Source organism: Protopterus annectens, chromosome 8.part0, assembly GCF_019279795.1.
Source record: "Protopterus annectens isolate FY-2018-M chromosome 8.part0, PAN1.0, whole genome shotgun sequence".
In the NCBI taxonomy this organism is placed as follows: Eukaryota; Metazoa; Chordata; order Ceratodontiformes; family Protopteridae; genus Protopterus; species Protopterus annectens.
Window position 1 is genome coordinate 1,816,208,868 of NC_056741.1, and position 18,157 is coordinate 1,816,227,024.

At 40.4% G+C, this 18,157-nt stretch overlaps 1 protein-coding gene across 8 annotated transcripts in view; it reads left to right on the top strand.

Moving 5' to 3' along the window:
• MTSS2 (MTSS I-BAR domain containing 2) overlaps positions 1 to 18,157 on the top strand; it is a 1,242,959-nt gene that overhangs the window by 994,746 nt on the left and 230,056 nt on the right. The window lies entirely within an intron of this gene.

An 18,157-nucleotide genomic window follows, 5' to 3' on the forward strand; every position in this document is an offset into this window, starting at 1 on the left:
TCTTTTTGTCTTCAGTTTTGTATTTACAGTTAATAAAATGGCTTTCAGAAAATATAGTTCCCTTTATTATGATGACTTTCTGGGTTGAGAAGATGTGAAGAGTATTTCAGATTCTAGTAAAATCACCCTAGTAAAATCATGAAGAGTGGCTGTGTGTCAGCTGTTAGCAGATGCAATCTGTGGCTATCCCTTCTTTTTAAATGTCTCTCATGAGTGTGTCTTGCTGCATTTTTCATGTTCAGGGCCTGTTTTGCCACCTTCCTGTTGTGGCTCTCCACTTTCCCAACAGGCCTCATTTCAGCTGTCTTTCAGGCTGAACATTCTTATATAGATTAGTTCAGCTTGTTTATGTTAAATTCTGAGGTGAATAGTAGCAGGCACTGTACATAACCAGGTACCAATCAAACTTCCTCTCAGAATGCTGCTCTGTTTTCCTTTCTTAGTACTGAGTTACATGTTTCTATCATGCTTGGCAGAGGAGGACAAAAAGTACTGTGCCAGTTACATGGTCAGCCCAGCATAGTAAAGTACTGACTGATATTTGCTTAAATGTATTACAGGATTTACAAACCAGACAATACGTTCAAGAGTACCTGCTGTATATGTCACATGACCAACCAGCACGGTCAATTAGTGTGTGGTACTTGCTGAAATGTATTGCAGGAATTATTAACTAGATCAGTCATATGTCTAGCCGAACAGAAGTCCGGTGAATGGCGCTGTTCTGTGGCACAATGCAGTAGACCAAGTTCTTTGTTAGCAGGGGTAGGGTCACCTAGTGTGTCAGTCACATGTCAATATCATTAGGAATCACTTGTGTTCAGTGCCACGCTGAGCCATGTGACAATAGTCATATGTACTGTGCCAGTCACATATTCAGCCCAGTGGGAATAACCTGGTAAATGGTAATATGTGCTGTTTGATTGCAAATTGTGTCAGTTATAAATTTCAAGAGAGATGTGCAGTTGTTACTGTGTTCATCCCATTTGGTGTCAGTTTGTGATGTTTCCTATTTTGCTAGCTCTGATGCTACAGAGAGATAAAGCCCTGACTATAGCGATCACTTAACAACATGGGTGACTGATGGAGCTTGCAGGAGAGGGTGGGTATTCCCATCCTGTGGTGAAGAAAGGTGGCAAAAGTGCAGAATGTTCCAGTTCCCTCAGAGGAGGGGATGGGATGCAAACAATACTGTGTGTGTGTGTGTGTGTGTGTGTGTGTGTGTGTGTGTGTGTGTGTGTGTGTGTGTGTGTAAGGGGGGTGATGAGTATACAAACAATGCTGTGTGGGGGGGTGATGATGATACAAATGATGTGTGTGTGGGGGTGGTGATGCAGGTGCAAATGTTGTGTAGGGGGTGATGGTGATACAAATGATGCTGTGTGTGTATTGTGATGAGGATACAAATGATGCTATGTGGAACTGGTAATAAGGATAGAAATTATGCTGTATGTTAGGGGTGATGGGGATACAAATGATGCTATGTGTGGGATAATGAGGATACAAACAATGTAGTGTATGTGGGGAGTGATGAGGATAAAAATGATGATATGTGGGGGTGGTGATGAGGATATAAACGATGCTGTGTGTTGGGGGGTGGTGATGAGGATGCAAATGGTGGGTGTGGTGGGAGTGATGAGGATGCAAATGATGCTGTGTGTGGGGGGGGTGATGAAGATGCAAACAGTGTGTGGTGGGAGTGATGAGGATGCAAACAATGTTGTTTGTGTGCGGAGGGGTGGTGATGAGGATGCAAATGATGCTGTGTGTGGGGGGAAGTGATGAGAGTTGAATGTTAGGCTCATCAAGCCATCAGTGGATGATAGACTGTCATAGAGGCTGTGTGGGATTATGCAGTCATGTATGGAAGGCATTTTGAGCTCAATGACAGGGTTCCCTCATCCCCCCACCCTACTCAAGAGGTGAAGTTGGGACCATCATAAAAATGTCCTCATAGTTAGGAAGCCATTGAGGTCACAATCAACACTTATAGCTTCCCTAAATGATGGCCTGCCCCCTCTCCAAGACTACTGCCCAGGTGACCCAGGTTTGATTAGTCTTTTGGGTGTCTGGGGCACTGTCATGGAGAATAGGCATGTCCATTGAGAGGGCAAGGAAGAAAAAGCACGTGCACCAGGCACATAGTTTTGTTATATTTCCCTGGAGGATGCTGGGAAACCAACTGCAAAGTGCTTCCTGATGGTTGGGGTTATACAGCTTGCCATCAGCTTCTTGCAGAAGTGAGGAGCAGATTTGCATGGTTCACCCATTGCATACCCCACCTACAGGGTTTGACAAGGAGCATGCTTGGGTGGAGACATTAGTAGGAAGAAAACTATCCTAGCAGCAGCATGACCTGGACCCATGATGCCCCAATCTCTTTTCTACCTCAACCCTTATTGGAGTTAGTCTGGGAGAAGCTAGCAGGAGTAGATAGACCAAGATGATTGAGGAGAAACACTGAGGTTTGCTGTTGGCCAGCTGCAGGAAACAAAGTTAAGTGAAGAAAAACAAAGAAAACAAGTGAGAGTAGTGAAATGACAAGCATTCCAACTGACCACATGGAGAAGGTGGGAGAATTTCTGCATTTGTATGAAGCTAAATTTGAGAAGGATTGAAGCCTGAATAAATGAAATAATAAAATCACAGATGAGGGTAGTTGTGACTGATAGCATTCTGATTCTTCATTAGTGACATCACCTGCTTTGTTGCTTTCTGCTGTTTTAATGCTGTTCACTATTTCCTCTTTTTCACTTTCCCTTACCTGTGCTTTAGCTCCAAGACAAGGGTGTAGCCTGGATAGTGCAAAGCTTATGAAATGTGTACTCAATAGAGGGTTTTGTAATAACACCCTCAGAACCAAGGAATTTCCTGGCTTAGAAGACCTAGGAAGTAGGAGGAGTAATAAGCCCCGCTGCTGTTCAGGATGCCTGCCCAAGTTCCTCTTGCTGCTCAGGGTGGCTGCCCAGGTTCCTACATGTGCACTGTCACTTATAAACTCCCAGGGGCTGTAGCCAAGGTGACATCACAAGGGTGATTACCTTCGAGTGTGGTTCCTCTTGCTATAATGTACCTTGACATTTGTTTTTGTTCCAGAGCCAGGTCACGGGTAGCATCCCCGTTGTGCTAAGATGTCACTGTGAGTTTTGAAATTTACCCTATGTGGTCTAGAACAGACCTACAGCTTTAATTAAAAGATATTTCCATTAGCTGATCTTTTAGCACATCAATAATGTGGGCAAGTATAGTACTAGAAAGAACGGGAATATGATGATTGGACATGGCTGTCCAGTTTGGAATTCTACTCATGTCATTGCAGAAAGAGCAGTGTGACTGCAGCTAACCACAGTTTGTATATTTCTCAGATTACAGGGAGAAAAAAATAAAAATCAGCAGAGTTCACTGAAGAAGAGGAGGCTCTAAGCATATATGTCCATAAACTATCTGACTTCTCATCTTCTTTTGGGTGTTACGTACCCTTTCTTGATACTCCATCTTTAGACAAAAGAGGGGTGGTGACAATCTGCATCTTAATAACATCTTGGGGAGGACAGGTGATTCAGCTGAAGGAATGTTACAGATCTAGCAGGGGCCTTTCTGAGGAAGAAAATGCTTTGTAAATGAAAAAGTGTTTTATGAATTTCAGTTTTTATGAGGTGCCCTCCACAGTTGAGCCTTTTGGCTGTGAAGCTTTTTATGACTTTTTAGTTTGTGAGGTACCCCTCAACCTTCAGTCCCTTTCAGTCTGAAGCTTTTTTTTTTGAATATCCAGTTTGAGGTACTCTTCACATTCCAGCCCTTTTGTTTTGCTCATGCTGTTACTGAACTATTCCATGAACGAAGTTTGACTCAGTCACAACAGTGCACAGGTCTATACATACGTAAGAGAAATTACACTCCATGATCCATCTTGAAAAGTAATAATCACAGGTAGCTGCTGCTTTTTTGCTGCCTTTCATTTTTTGCTCTATCATTATATTGTTGGCTGTAATTTGCATGTAATATAGCAGGGTAAGTGCTGGAGCCAACCTAAAGAACAAATGCCCTTATCTGGGGATTGAAGCTCTGTCATCACAGCATGTTATGTTGATTTGTTGATGAGCCTCAGTTAGGCAAGGACTGGGATTACCCTGGGAAAATCCGACCAAGCTGGGCAGTAGCTGAGTATAATAAGAGGGATGGTGCCAGTTCCAGCTCTGTGTCTAGGTTGGAAAGCTGAATTTTGTCACAGAAGCACTGTATTTGGAAACATGAGGCTACTGTGGCATTTCTTATGATCATGAAAAAGAAACAAGAACAAAAATGGGTAAGAATTCCTGGTATGACCCCAGGGTAGACATGACCTCTGTTGGGATTTGTTAATTTTCTTCAGAGTAATAAATAGATGTATAACACAAACTTTGTTCATGCTAAGATACACATGGAAATGTGCAAATGGTGTGCTCTAGTTCACCTTTCCACTTTGAGCTTCAGACATATGTTTACTGTAAATAGTGAACTAACTTGACACTGGTGCCAGACACTAAAACTGGTAACAGACCATAAAGAGTCGGCTGTCTTGGAGACAGCTCTTTTCTCATTTCAGTCTTCCCTCCACGTTCCCTACCATTGTCTTGTAATTAGAGAGTTTCAGGTGAGTATTTAAGCACTGCTATGATTTTTGGTCATGTTTTGGCCCTCAAAAGGAAGCAGAGCACTTGCTGCTCTCTTTTCTGTATTTAAAATCCAGCGTTGTTCAAAGGGCAGGGATAGTGAAGCCCTGAGATTTTAAGCAGGGCTGATTCAGGTCTGTCTACCTATGAAGTGATAGTTAAAGATGAAAACATCATTGCACCTCACCACTTCTGTATTAACATGTGGCTTGCAGTAAACCACTGCCCCAGCTAATGAGCTGTGAGTAATTATGTCCTGCAGGCCTTGCCTTGGTTTAATTCTTAGAAACTACTCTTGCATTCTGTTTGTCTAAGAAGCCACTTAACCAGGCCAATGTTCCCAAGTCACCAGTGAAAGAAGAAATGTGTGTGATGGGCCTTGCCCAGTTAGTAGGCTGAAAATAAATAAACAAACATTTTTGGAGCTCCATCATTAACAGATGCTCTGTATCCTGTAAGCATTAGGGTGATATAGATAGCAATTTTATAATACAGCAGTACCCTCTGCAAACCATGTTATCTTCTGGTCCCCACGTTTCAGATGTAGTTGCATGGTCAGATGGCTACAGCTTTACTTTGTGGGGTTAAAAAAAACACATGAAGCACATATTTTGGCTTCTTAGCATTTGCCTGGCAAATACAACAGCATACTAAACCATTTGCCTAACCAACAGCTCACAGTAGGGGGCATTCTGTGTAGCTCATGCTTGTTTAATTTGGATTTTATTTTTCTTCTTCATAATATTCATGTGCTTTCATCACCCTGCACAGTATTAACATTGCATGTAAAACATTAGCAATGTGCTTTCTTAAACAGTTGCTGCAAAAAATGCTGAAAATGTTAACTTTTATATTTAAATGTGATGTTAGTGTTGGTTTAATTTTAAACTGAAAGAGCGTACTTGTTGTATCTTCAAAACTGTCCTAGTTTTTCCAAGATGAAAACTGTTAAATGCTGTATCATGTTTCAGAGGCCTTCCATCATTATGAAGAAATCAAGTATCGCCTGTCCTTACAGGTGTCACAAGGTCTGGTTATATACTGGGTTAGAGGATGTAAATTTTACTGTTACTGGTCAGTATTAATGAAGCTCATATATGGTCCGAAATGTGTATATTTCTACAAACCTAAACAGTGTGGTATCGCTGACTTTCAAAAGAGTAAGTAATTTGTGCAGGGTTATAAGATGGGTATTGTAAATGCATAAACCACAGGAAAGTACACTGACTTGAATGGGCAGTGCTCTACCCCTCACTGCACATTATTACCTATGGAGACAGGTACATGGCAACTTATTGAAAGGCAAGATATTGAAAACCATAATACTGAATCTACAATGCTGAAATGTTAAACGCTAAAATCAAACAGCTGTTAATACCATACAGTGAAAAACACGTGCACTGCACCAGTGCACAGCCAGTCAACAAACATTATCACTCCCCTGTTACTGAAATGTGGAAATGAGTGCTAAAATGGGTCTTGGGGTGTGAGGGTAGCAAGTCCAACTCGCTAGATGTGTATGGTGGTAGATATTTTGATTTCAACATTTTAATATTTAAGCATTTTGACATTTCAGTGGTGTACATTCAGTTTTATGACTTTTCAAACTTGGCATAGACAGATTGCAAACACTACATCTTGATTTGCTAAAATATAATGATTTTGGCAGTGTATTTTACTAAAAAAAGTGACGGTATTCAGGATTCAGGACACTGATTTTTTTTTTTAAAAATTGGTCTTGGAGAATTGGTGAACCAGTTTAGCACTCTGCATTCCAAAAGGTAAATTAACCTAAAGGGAGAGCCCAGTAAAAAAAAACAAACAAAAAAAACCACCTATTCCAGTACCAAAGTCTGTGTGCCATGGCTAAAATAATTTCTTATAGCTACTGTTTCCATTCCAGTTTGCTAACAGTAGTTCTTAAAAAACATGCATAACAAGTGGAGGAGACTAGCAGGAGTCATAGTATATGTGTGCGTGTGTTTCCTGTGTGTGTGTGTGTGTGTGTGTGTGTGTGTCTGTGTGTCTGTCTGTACTTTATGCATCTGACACAACCAATCGATCGCTACATCTGTGTGTTTGTCTGACAGCAATCAGGCAAAATACATTAGGACTGCCAATCTTAATAAACCTAGATAAAATATATTAGGGTTGTCAGTTTGAATACAGTCAGACAGCTGAGATCTACACACTTTGTGGTTTTAAAGAATCTTTTCATGACTTCGTAAGATTCAATAATGTTTACCATGTATATCAGTTAAAAAGAAATCCTGGCACTGAATCTGTGAGGAACGTGGACTTTTTAAGATTCAAAATGAGAAACATTCTTCCTAATGAGGTATGCTTGAGAGTCAGGGACCCAAGTCCCTGCTAACACCTCTTTCTTGCCTCCTGATTACTATGCGTCTGTGTCTTTGCCATGGGGATTTGGAAAGTGCAGTTAACCTGCTTCTTAGGTAAGTGCATTTAGCTTCAGTGATAAGTAACCTACAATTCGTTTTTAGTTGCGTCAGTCACTCAAACATTCTATGCCGTCTGAGGATTACTATAGTTTCCATGACTTATTTTTATTTTTGAGAAGTCTTTTTCACGGGGGTAAGTGAAGGGCATTGTTTGTCCTAGTACCATATAGTAGGGAGAGGGAACTGTTCACTGAGAATAAAATATGTGATTAAATACAAAATCAGTGGAAGGTTTGCTGGAGAGAGATATTGGGGGTCCAGTCAGTATTTTTGTAGTCATTAAGGCCTTTATGTTTTAATTCGGAAATTACTCCATAAGTGATGATAGGAGGTATTTTAGGTGACTTAAAGACTTGGTTGGAAGTTGCCACTAATGGAGTTAGGTAGGCTATGAGTTGGATATGCCAGTAGGAGATGTTAGTTATCAGAAGGTGAAGCAGTGAATCGTATGCAGTAATGGACTTTGACCTAGTTGCATCAGTGACCATTTGTTCTTGGGTTATTTTTTGCCTGTAGGTGTGGTAATTGTTTTAGGACCTAGCATGTCAGTATTGAAATCACCTACGGTTATGAGCTTGTTACTTAGATTTAGAAGGCTGTGAAGGGTGTCATTGCATACTGTGATGCTAGACTGTGGTTGTGCCGAATATAACTACAGAGAGTTTAGCATCAGTGATTGTTATTATAGAGGCTGCCGTCAAGTTTGCAGAGTTTTATTACTTGTTTTGTCCTAGGACCTTGGGTTTCAGTTGCCAACTATCTTTAAATGTGGTATGTTAAGAACAGTGGCAAACTTGTTTAAAAGGGTAGATAGCTATAGAGCTTATAAGACAAGATTCTGAGATTTCAAGGATTTGTGGGTCTTGTTTAGTAATCCAAGTTGCAAGTTAGTCATTCTTGTTTCTAACACTTCATATGTTTTATGATTTACTTTCATACCTTTGGATCAGTGATTTTCTTTAGTGGTAGTACAGGGGTGGTTGAGATAGGAAATTGGGGTAATGGAGCATAGTGAAAGAGGCTAGGACTGAGATTTATGTTCCAGGCTAAACACAAAGTTTTAAATGACAAGCAGATGTTTATAGGTTGTTTTCTTATCCATTTGGGGGCAGGGTAGTGAATATAGAAAAAAATGTCATCTCTGGAGTACACTTTGTTATGACTTAATGGAAACCACACTGGACTGTTTTTTGGGCAATATGTTAATGGGTTCTACTGTATGCAAGGGTTAAAAGTTTAATAGAAGTGAAGGTGGTTGTGGAAGGTGGTAGTAAAATGCACCCCAGATATCAATACAGAAAAAGGGCCATGCGTCGACACATGAAAACAAGAGAGGCATGGATGCTGGGTTTTGATATGGTGTAAAGGAGTGTATGGAGTGGTTTGTTGATGCTTGTCACTTTGTTGTTATTGGTTAGAAAGCCTGAGATACTATGTTGGTATGCACCTTTTAGTAAGCATTAAATTGTTTAACTTTTGTAGGTGATATTTTGTGAGAAATATAACATTATCTAACTTTTATACAATGAAAAGATAGGTGGGATATGGGAGCAGGTTAGTGAATTGAGATGAAGTGAGGTTATGTGAAAGAAGATCTTTATTGTAATTAGGTAATAGTTAATAGCATGGCAGAGTGGAATTAAGGTAAGAGACAAGAAGACAGTGAACAAAGTCTGGATGTACAGAAACTTGAGGTATGTTTTAGTTAAGTTTTGGAAGAGGTAAGGAGGATGTGGGGGAGGAATCTGAATGGTTGTGCAGGCTGAAAGTTAAGATAAGTATCCAGAAACAGACTGTGTAAAGATGGTTTGTAGAGAGAATTGAAGTTAATTTTGGTTAGCTGCTTGGGAGAGAAAAAAGGAAATTAAGCAAAAGTGGTGTGGCGAGGAGTTAAGCTGGTGGCAAGAATCAGAAAGTCTGGGCAGTAGAAGGTAATGGATGAAGTGAGTTAAGAGTTTGGAAGTTAGGGTGATGCAAAGGAAGATTTATTTGAAGGTTCTGAAGCAGAGATAAGTAGAATGGGATAAATAAAGTAAAGTATCAGGAAATTACATCAGTAGGGGAGGATAGAGCTGTAGATGGTGGATACATTACACAGATAAAGTGGTGAGTTTTGAGAGCTGTGAAGGAAATTATTGGCTATGGAGCTAAAGAGTGGAATTTAAGAAGCTGGAAGGATAGAAGATAGCTGAGAGAAGAAACTGTTGTGTTAAAAAGTGGTGGTTAATGGGATGTTTGACACAGTTACAGAGTTAATGCATGTATGATAAACTTTTCTAAAAGGACCTGTGTCATAGCATAGCCTGGGTCCTATACCAACAAGGCTGAGAAGGAGGACAGGAGTGGTAAGTGGAACAATGGACCTACACTTCTGTGTGGCTTGGTATGTGTGTCTAATCACAGGCCTGTTGATTCAGTAACTGCATATAAAACACTGTTGATAAGGAATGACTGCTAAGAGAATAAAATCATTGACATTAAACAGAATTTACAAAAACATTATGTGGAGTGAGTTAAAAGCTATGACAGTAGTACATGTACAAGTAAAATATAAGCTGTGCAGCAACCTTTTGACTGCTGGAACATTCAGTTAGGAATTTGTCAACGAACACCATACCTCTCAAACTGGAAACATCAAAAATCTGAACAAGGCCCATGAAAAATAGGTACAAATCTGTACGCTGATTAACATCTAATTTGCATACATAATTATGTAACCCCACCCACTCCATTGGAATTGTGGGACACCAACTTTCAAATGCAAACTGAAGAACAGGCAACCAAAATATGGCACCAGAGTCCCCCTGCAGCCATTCCAATGTCCCATTACCTAGCTATTTCACCCCATTTACCATAAACACTAATGTGTGCATACTGCTTTACTTCTACAATGATTTGGATTTTATTTTTATATTTTACAGCACAACAATGCACAAACAGTAATACACATCTGGTAAACAAAGCAATACTGTCTCACAATGAAAACAGACTTGGCAATAAAACTTCTCTGCCCTTGAAACTCACATTAATTGAAACAGCATTGAAACCCACACCACATCCAAAGAAAATGCATCTGGCCAGTGGTGGATAAAGATTACTTTTGGGCTGTTTTCAAATCATTGGCCCCTTGCACACAAAACAAGAAACATGCATGTGTTCTTTTCTTTGATACACCTTCCTGACTTTATTAAATTATATTCCTTGAACTTGTGAACTTGTATAATACAACACATCTGTTAGAGCACATTTTAAATTTATTGTTTGAACATTTTTCCAGTAGGCTGTACTGTAGGCAATGAAACAAAATGCATGAACCAATAAGGACAAAACTGCCCAATTCAGAACATTTCCCTCATAAAAGTGGACTTCCACACTCACACTATAAATAGAATGGCAGTAGTGTAAGCCATAGGCATCTTGCACAGCTTCTCGCACTTATTTTCAATTTCATTTTTTTGGAGGGGGGGCAAAAGGTCAAAAACCAGGGACACATTTTAAACATTGCTTGTATAATTTTGTAAAGTTGCTAGAATAAAATGTTGTGTTACCGCCATGCATTTCACTGGCAAGTCTTGAACCCAGGATGTTATGCACTACAGTCAGAGCAACGTACCACTATGCCAGATCAGCAGCTTCCTGAAAAATAGGAAGACTGAAACCTAATGGCTATCATTTAGTGAATTCATTTCTCAGCATAGCTCTCAACCTCGTAGCACAAAAAACCTGGGCAAAGCTCACAAGTGGTGGTGGCTAGGGATTTTAGGCTCTTTCAGTACAGGGTTTGAGCCTGAGTACCTCTTAGCCACCAAGTGTGTATTACATTGGGGGCATTTTACACACAAAAAAACACACACACACACACACACACACACACACACACACACACACACACCCTCTCTCTGCAGGTCCAGAAGACCATCAGTCCTGTAGTTGTTTGTGTGTTGTGCTTATACCCTCACTGATGCTTTGGTCTTAAAGTACCATATCTTGGTTATTATTCATCACTGGAGTAGATAAGCTCACAGAATCCTACAGTCTTATCAGAGAAAGGGAGGAAACAGGATTCCTGGCATCTCTTCTGTCTTCCCTCTGTACTTCAGCAATCATGCAAATGGCAGATATTGAATCTGGCATTTATAAATCCTTCAGTTTTATTCTTATTTGTTTACAAACCTCATTTCCTCCTCATCAAAACCAGCATTTCATTCCCACAGAGTTCTTTTAAAAAGAATCAGTCCAAGTTGCACCATGTCAACACACTGAATGAGTTAGTGCTCAGCTCCTTCTCTATTCTCTTTTTAGAGTAATTGTCCATGCTATGCAGAACATTTCCCTTTGTTTACTTCAGTAGCACAGCAATCACCTGATGCAAGACTGTCTGAAAATGGCAACATTAACAGTGAAACATCTGTTTCTATCTACAGAGCATGACAGTGTCGTCCTAATTCTAGGACCTGATCTTGGACTCTTCCCCACCACAATACAGTAGAAGAAGGGAGTGGTACACACACACACATCCCTTCTGCCAGAAATAATCCTTTCTTACCTGAGATAATCCCATTCCTTCCTTGCGAAATCCCATTCCTTCCTTCCGAGCATTTCTGAACACTTCCAAAGCCAGACACTTCCACAAAGCGCTCTTGTTTGAATTACAACAAACCAGCTGAAAGAAGCCAGACACTTGCACAAATCGCGCTCATTTGAGAAAAGAGCTGAAGCAACATTCAAGTTCCAACTGTTTCTAAAAACATTACGATGAACTGGCAGAACCAAGCGTTTCAGTGCTCATTTGAATAAACTGCTCGCAGATCACGGGGAAAGCCAGAAATGAGCCCTTGAGCTCAATTCCAACAGGCTGAAATCCCTGACAGAGCTGACATCATTGCACATGTGATGACATCAGCCCAAAATAAGAAACGGGAAAAATTGAAAAATAAAATGAAAACTAAACCTGGTAAAAGTCGGAAATAGAAGGGTGCCAGTTGGGAATTGTGGCACCCCAGTATTTGGACCCCAAAACTTGGTAAAAACCAAGTTATTTGGGACGGTTGGGAGGCATGCTAAACACTTGTCACAGCTGGGATGACAATGTTTTCTCACTAAAAAAAAAAAAAAATCAAGGGCTTAAGTCATAAAGACTAAGAAGACCATCTCAAAGCCTTGTGCCTCTTCTCAGTATCATACAGGCTACTCAGAAGTGACCTGTGCCTCACATGTAGAGCTTCAACAGACTCTGTTCTGTCAATCATATTACACGTTTGCATGGCCAATGGTGTCTTTTTGCAAACTAAATAGAACATGTTGGAGAGAGAGGTATGTATCACAAGGAATACTACTGTTATGGAACTGTTTCCCACTCCAAATAAAACAAACCATATTTCTCACTCTATTCAAATGTAATTTGTATGAATGGATGAGTAACCTCAGTCACCCCAATTTTACAACCCCTATCCCTCATAGATAGGGGAAACCTGTAATTGTCCAAACATAGCCACATTTGGTTTATCTCTTTGTTATCTGCATGCAAAACGTAAGGGGTAAAAACTACCATGGGAATGTAATGCTAAGCATCTTAAGGACCTTACAGATCAATAGCCTAGTAAGCACTTATGAAAATATGAAGCTATGAATTCTTGCTTATGGTAAGGACATTATTCATACAGAGGGAAAACAACTGTAAATAATGAGAGAGACATTTCAGAAGTTATTGTTCCCCTAGACTGAAGGCTTTCTTTTTTGGTGGATGAGGCTATCTCATCAGAGATCCTAGGATAGACCTTGACTCCACTGCTTTAAGTGGCCATAGAGGTTGTCCCTGTCTTTTGGAAAGGAGGAAGGATTTTAGTCTCACCACTTCCTAAGCCAAAGAAGACTAATGTTTTTTTTCCTGTTTTGGATCTCAGCATTTCAACCAGCACAGCTTGTGATTGCTTTTCAAGATGGTCACCCTGCAGGTGCTTGTGATTTTCTTCCAAAGTAGTGGGAACACATTCATTTTATTTCTGACATTGACACTCTTAGGCACAAAATACATCAACATTTGAGAACCACACAGAGGATTCCTCCATTTCAGTCTGTGTGGGTATTTTTAGCACAAGTTTGCCATTTGGACTTTCTTCAGCACACAGAGTTTTTACCAAAGTATTGGCCATACTATCTTAAGTTTTATAATTGAAGTCTGTCCATTGTGTTCCCTTTCTGGGATGATTGGCACTTTGTAGCCCTGTCCAGAGACTCACTGGAAACATCCCTGCAGTAGGTTGAAGAGGGCCCAGGAGATCACCTTTTTTGCAGATATGGTGAAAGCACTGCATAGGGTCTGGGCTAGGACTTTTGATCTCTCCTCTGATCTTAATGACCTGTATGATATTTTTTTTTGCTTTTTCCACAGCCATCGATAGTGTTTTGCAGTGGACTATGAGTTATGAATCACTCTAAAGATAACATTCATTTACAGACCTTCTCAAGATCTCACACCCCTGTCACTGGGCCTTGTTGCGGTGGAAAATCCTCCTCTTTGATGGTCTTCTTTCTGCAACTGAATGGCTTGTAGATTCTGATGACAGATGCTTTCTTTGCAGCATGGGTATCACTGCAGGGATCCCATATGGTAGAGGGAACATGATGCCCCCAAGGCAGAGAGAGAAAGGGAGGAAGTCCATATCAGCCAAATTAAGATTCTAAAGGCCTTGGAAACAAAGCTGCTTCTGAGGCCTGCCTTCACCTGGCCAGAGTAGATTGTTATGTGATCTGTAAACAGGCAATTGGGCATTCAGTCATACCTCATGTTCATAAGTGTGTACTAGGCTAATGACCACTAGGGCCTTTTTAAGCCTAGCCATGCATCCCAAATCTCTGACAAGTTCTTGTACCCTTGAAAAGTGTAAGCAGGGGCTTGGGAGATGAACTATTTACAGGCTGCCTGTGTCCAGTAGAGACACAGACGCCAAACCAGGGATGAATTTCCTGTTCCTCATCCAGCTGTCCACAATACAGTTATATGGGTTAGGAAGAAACTCTGCTTCACATAAATGAGGAGCCTGTTCCAGAGGAGGGTTAATCTCTGGGATGTATACCTGTCTCTCCAGCAGGTTCTATTTATATCACTGGCAATGTTTAAGTCTTTAGTATGGGTAATTTTGGTGCTGTTTTTTTTTTTTTTTTTTTTTTTGTGGATATGCATGAGGTCCATCAGGCTGGGGTCTGACAGTACCTTGTATGCCAGGCATAGATCTCCCCTCAGTAACCTGTAGAAGACAGAATACAGGGATAGGGCTTTGAGGCAGTCTTCAAAGTAAATGCTACTTATGCCCTTTATTCTTTTAGTTAGGAATCTCTGGGAATGTTCCAATTGTTGATGTTCCTGTTTAGGTACAAACTAAAGGGGGTGTTGTACTCAATGATATGTCTGAATGCTGACTACAGAGAAACAGTGACTTTCTTGGCCCTAGATGCCATACCTTTATTTTTAAGTTGCATAACATAGAAAGATTTCCTCACTACTGTAGACACATGATGGTCAAAGGCTAGGTTACTGTATTTGTGTGTCCCCAAGTCCCTGATTACTGCATCAACTCTTAGGGGGTGTGTTGTTGATATGATAGTTACCAGGGATGGACAACTTTCAGAAGGATACTCTTATGCATTTATTGGCATTTAGTTTTAGTCCATAGCTCTGACACACGTTATTTGGTTGTTTCAGCCCTTCCTGGAGAACGTTAGTGTCGGTGGGGGGATTCTATGACTTTTCCTAATTTGCAGTCCACTGCAGATTTGGTCATCCAGAGGCTCTTGACATTAACCTTAACTTCAGAGAAGTAAATGCCAAACAGGATCAGTCCCAGGACCGATCCCTGAAGGACACCATTTGTGACTGGCCTCTTTGTAGAGGTGGACTCCCCAATTTTAACTTCCTGGGTCCAGTCTGTGAGCTATCTGACTGTCCACCAGGTGACATAAAGGTTCATACCTAACCTCTTGAGTTTATCAACAATGCCCAAGAGAGATATTTTGCCAATGCCTTACCCAAGTCAAAGTAGGCAGTGTGAACTGTTTTGCCCTCATCCATTGCTTTGGTGACCTTCTCAAAGAAGTCAACCAGGTTGAGTAGGCATTACCTGCCCTTGACAAAACCATACAGGGTCAAGTGTTTGCAGGTTGCCTATGTCATTATTGATTATCTCCATGATCATTCTTTCCATGGCTTTGCGTATAAGACTAGTGAGACTTATGGGTCTGTAGTTCCAGGGTCTGTAGATGGCCCATCTTTGTACAGACGGATGACCATTGCCATTCTCCATTTGTGAAGCCTGCTTGTAGGGTATGGTTAAATAGGAGGGCAATGCCTATCTTGCAATGATACATGGAGAGAGGCTTCATTGTCTCTGCAGTTCATATTCCTGCAGTAACAAATGAGCTGGAAGACATTCTGAGCTGCTCCCACAGTCCTTTACTGGAGCTGCATATTAAATGATATTGCCTGGTCCTAGACTTACATAAGTGGAACACTCTGAAGAACAGCCTGTCAACCAAGAGTAGGTTTTCCTCTCCATCTTCTACTAGCTGAATTAAGGTAAAGGGGGGTTAAAGAAAATACATTATCCATCCCATGACATGGGTGAATCCAGAGCCAGATCATGATCCAGTGGGACCCTAGGCAGGGTAATGGACCTGCCCTTCCTCCAGCCTTAGCAGTCTCTCCTCAATCATCGTAAAATACATTTCAAACCTGTCAGTATACTTCTTTTGCTTCTACAATTATCACAGATAGTTGGATTTAATTTAAATGTTATTTCAAAAGTTAGAACAAAAACACTGACAGCCATTTGCTAAACAAAGCAATCTAACACTGAAAACAGTCTTAGCATGAGTAACATTAAACAACTTGAAACTCACATGTATTAAAAATGCATCTAGCAATGCAGCATACTAAAATCCATGCTAGGACTTGATCAAACAGCATATAGTGAAGCACTAATTAGTGTCCATGGGAAGGGCATAGGAGTTCAAAAGACAAATGTGCAATGCACTTGTTAACAACTTGAAATAGCCCAGTGGGCGGAAATATCCTTTTTCAGGGTCAGTCTAAGAGCACTGTCTGGTGAAGTATCATTGACAGAGACGCACAGTACACAAATGAAGGCTGAGGGACTCAAGCCCTGCTCTATAAAACAGATCATACCCTTACTCATCCAGACTGTTATAGCCCAACATGGTGCATTTCACATTTGTGGGCCTCAAAAAAAAAAATAAAGCAAAGTTAATTAAAATATATTCTCAGTTAAAATGTTATTTCCAGCCAAATAATAAACACACAGAACAAGAAAACTAAGATCATACCAAAGAACATGGCTCATATGATGATGGTCAAGTCTACTACAATGTTATTTCCTTTAAATTTACTGCCGGTTAAGGGAACCAAATGTTTATACACACACAACTGTAAATTTCAGCCACTTGCATGACTGTACACCTTAGATGTCTGCTTCAGCACAATTGAATGAATAGATTCATAAGTTATGGGCTGCTGTCAAAGCCATACAGTGGAACCAAATGCAAACCCCTCAGCCCTCTCAACTTCTTGGCTCAAATCAAAGATCCAGAAATAAGGAACAGATTTTAAATGTTTCTCTTATATACTTGCAAAGTTGCTAGAATAAAAAAAATTACACTACCAAGCATTTTCGGAGTATGCAAAGCTTGAAACTAATGCTTGTGATTCTTTAACGATTACAGTACACAACAATATGCCAGAAAACCACAAATTTTACATGGAATGGACAACCCCCCTCATAGGTTCATAGGTAGGTACTAGGCTATCGGCCCAAGGGCCTACGTAAGCCTAGCCAACAAGGTTCCCTGGCTTACGCCACCCAAGGAAGTTATTCTCCTGTGCCACTGTCGAGCAGAGACACAGAAGTGATCCTCGGGGTGTACTTCCTATTTCCCATCCACTCATCAAGATTTTTCTTGAAGAGTGCTAATGAAGAACTTTGCTTTACATAGATGGGTAGCCTGTTCCAGAGTATGGGAAGTCTCTGGGACAGAAATCTATCCGTCCAACATGTCCTGTTTATTGTAGTGACAAGGTTTAGGTCCTTAGAGCGTGTACCTTGGAGGGATTGGGATTTCTTTAGGTGTAGCATTTCCAACAGCTCTGGGTTTGACATAGCTTTATATGTTAGGCAGAGATCACCTCGGAGTAGTCAATATGCTACGGAGTAAAGCGGGAGTTTTTTGAGGTGGTCAGTGTAGGGCATTTGTTTGAAGCCAGTAATTCTCTTTGTGTACTTCTGTGGCCTTTCCAGTTGCTGCAGATGTCTTGTGAGGTACATTCCAAAAGGGTTGTTGTACTCTGTAATCTATAACTCTCCTCAGCTTATTTGCTCAGAAATTGTGGATAAAGCCAAAAATACTTAAAGGACAAATGTACACAGTTTAAATAATATTTTCTTTTATCCGTTTGCTAACCAGATAAACTCAATGTGCAAAGTTCCGGTTTTCATGGGTCACTCAGGACAGGAGCTGTGTCTCAGTAATTTGTTTAAATGGACATATTCGGCAAAAGGAGTTGGAAATATTCAAACCCCATATATTTGACTACAAAAAGCAGTTTAATAGCTCAAAGCCTTATGTGCCAGGCAACTTTAATTTACTTGAAATGCATTTTCTGAACAACTACAAAACTCTAATGACTAACATTATCAACTGTTATTCTCAGAGATTTATCAGAAAATGAAGACATTAATGAAAGTCTGCCAGCTAGTGCAGTGGATTTAGGCTCTAAGCTCTTAATTGGCTGCTTACTGGCTCTGTTTGCCTACCGTGACTTTGAGAAAATCACTTAGACAGTGCTGAAGGGGTATGGTGGACAAAAATATGTATTTTCTGAGCAATAACAATGGTACTCTGACTGGGATTACTAATTATAATTCCTAGTGATTCACCTTACCTGAATTGTATATAATCACTGTAATCCATCCTAGTGAGCAGTAATCATTCTGAAGGAGATATGCACACAGTACCCATCCACCCCTGCAAAAC